Here is a 2,725-nt window from a genome sequence, read left to right as displayed (position 1 = left end):
GGCAACTGCGTGGCCATTTATTGGACTATGCCAAATATATCACAGACAATGGGAGGCCAGACGGTGCCTTCTCTATGCTCCACCTCTAGCTTGCATCGCTCTCAACCCCAGAGGTCCTGAATATTCAAGATCAGCTGCCAAGGCTGTAGGTGAAACTCAGGGCATAACTGACTGACCTTGAAGTTGGGTTGACAGTCTAGCGGCTCTATGGGCCTGGCAGAAATCTACAGGGAGAGATCAGAAAGCTGTCAGAATCCCAGGGAAGTGGGCGCGTTGGGTGGTGGCACACACCTGGTTGAGTGCACGTGTTACAATGCACAAGGACCCAGGTTCAAGCCCCCAGCCACCACCTGCAGGGGAGACACTTCACAAGCGGTGAAGAAAATCTGCAGGTGTCTGTCTTTCTCTCTATCTCCTTCCCTCTCAATTTCTCTCTGTCCTATCCAGTAAAATGGAAAAATGGCTGCCAGGAGCAGTGGATTTGTAGTGCTGGCACTGAGCCCCAGCGATAACCCTGGAGGCAAAAAAAAAAAAAAAAAAAAAGAAAGAAAGAAAGAATGGGATGATGGTATGTCATGATGCTAGCTTTGGAGGAAGGGGGCCAGAGAGACAACTCACTGTGGTAGGAGGCATGCCTCGCCATGGGCACAGTCTAGGTTCAAGCCCTGGCACCTCATGAGAGGACCACAGCACTGGGGGAAGCTCTGATGCTGTGATGTCTCTTCCCACCCCTCTCTTTTTCTCTCTGAATGAAAAAGAAATAGTTGAGATATGGTGAAATCAGGACTCACACACACACACCAGCAAAATGTTCTGAAAGGCGCCATAAGATAAGGCATGTGGCAGTCACCAGAAGCTAGAAACAGAATTCCCTGGAATCCCCAAAAAGGAGTGAAGCCTGACTGACACCTTAGCTGGAACCCAGTAGAACCCATCAGACCTCTGGCCTACAGAGCTGGAACGAGCGCACTGTGGCTCTACAGGGGCTGCTTTGTTGCTGAGTGACAGGACAGTAACAAAGAGTGGGTCTTGTTTTTATTCTGGGGACACCTTCCCAGTTCATTCTGCAAGCGCTTTGCCAGTGTGTTTCCAAGTTCAATCAATACACAAGCATTTCCCAAACCTGGCTAAGGGTCATACTTCCACTTCAAAGCTAAGAGCCTTCATACATTTTCACGTTCTTGGTGCTACTACGGATGAGAAAGAGGTTTGTAGGGGCCGGGAGGTGGTGCATCTGTTTGAGCACATGTTACAGTGGGCAAGGATCTGATTCAAGCCTCCCCCCAGTCTTTACCTGAGGAGTGGGGGCAGGGAGCTTCATGAGTGGTGAAGCAGTGCAGCAGGTGTCTCTATGTCTCTCTCTCTCTCCCTTGTCCATTTCTCTGTATCTCTATCCAAAAAATAAATAAAATGCTAAAAAAAAGGTTTGTGGGCCAGGTGGTGGTGCACCTGGTTGAGCGCACACATTATAATATGCAAGGGCCCGGGTTCAAGCCCCTGGTCCCCACCTGCAGAGGAAAAGCTTCACAAGTGGTAAAGCAGGGATGCAGGTGTCTCTCTATCTATGTCCCTCTCTATCTCCCCCTCTCTTTTCAATTTCTCTTTGTCTCTATCCAAAAATAAGTAAATAAATATTAGAAAAAAAAGAAAAAGAAAAAGGTTTGTCCACAGCTGTGTGCAGCTAATACTCAGATTCGTCCGTAAAAGGGAAGATGGCCTGAGTGGCCCACAAGCCAGCTGTCACAGGGTGCTACGTTGCTGCTTGTGGTGGTTCCTTTGCTGGTGGAACAGCAATGCTCTTAGACGTGGAGCTCCTTCAGAGGAGCCGTTCATCCTTCTCTCCTGCTCCTTCCTGCTCAGAGAGGCTGTGGTTTTTGCCAAGCACCTGTCTCTGATGGACTCAGTTGAAATTCTCCCCAGCAGCTTTGCTCTGACCAAGAGATTGTGTGAACACCTCCAATGGACTCTTTGCCCAAGAAAATGCCCCAGGTGGCCAGGAGGCACGTAGGGAAAAAATACCCCTCATCAAAGGCAAATCAAGACAACAATGAGATACCACTTCACTCCTGTGAGAATGTCACGCATCAGAAGAGGTAACAGCAGCAAATGCTGGAGAGGGTGTGGGGTCAAAGGAACCCTCCTGCACTGCTGGTGGGAATGTAAACTGGTCCAGCCTCTGTGGAGAACAGTCTGGAGAACTCTCAGAAGGCTAGAAACGGACCTGCCCTATGATCCTGCAATTCCTCTCCTGGGGATATATCCTAAGGAACCCAACACACCCATCCAAAAACATCTGTGTACACATATGTTCTTAGCAGCACAATGTGTAATAGCCAAAACCTGGAATCAACCCAGGTGTCCAACAACAAATGAGTGGCTGAGCAAGTTGTGGTCTATATACACAATGGAATACTACTCAGCTATAAAAAATGGTGACTTCACCGTTTTCAGCTGATCGTGGATGGACCTTGAAAAATTCATGTTACATGAAATAAGTCAGAAATAGAAGGATGAATATGGGATGATCTCACTCTCAGGCAGGAGTTGAAAAACAAGATCAGAAGAGAAAACACAAGTAGAACCTGAACTGGAATTGGTGTACTGCACCAAAGTAAAAGACTCTGGGGTGGGTGGGTTGGGAGAATACAGATCCAAGGATGACAGAGGACCTAGTGGGGGTTGTTTTGTTATATGGGAAACTGAGAAATGTTATGCATGTACAAAC

Source organism: Erinaceus europaeus, chromosome 5 (genome assembly GCF_950295315.1).
Source record: "Erinaceus europaeus chromosome 5, mEriEur2.1, whole genome shotgun sequence".
NCBI lineage: Eukaryota > Metazoa > Chordata > Mammalia > Eulipotyphla > Erinaceidae > Erinaceus > Erinaceus europaeus.
Note: the sequence above shows the minus strand (reverse complement) of the source record.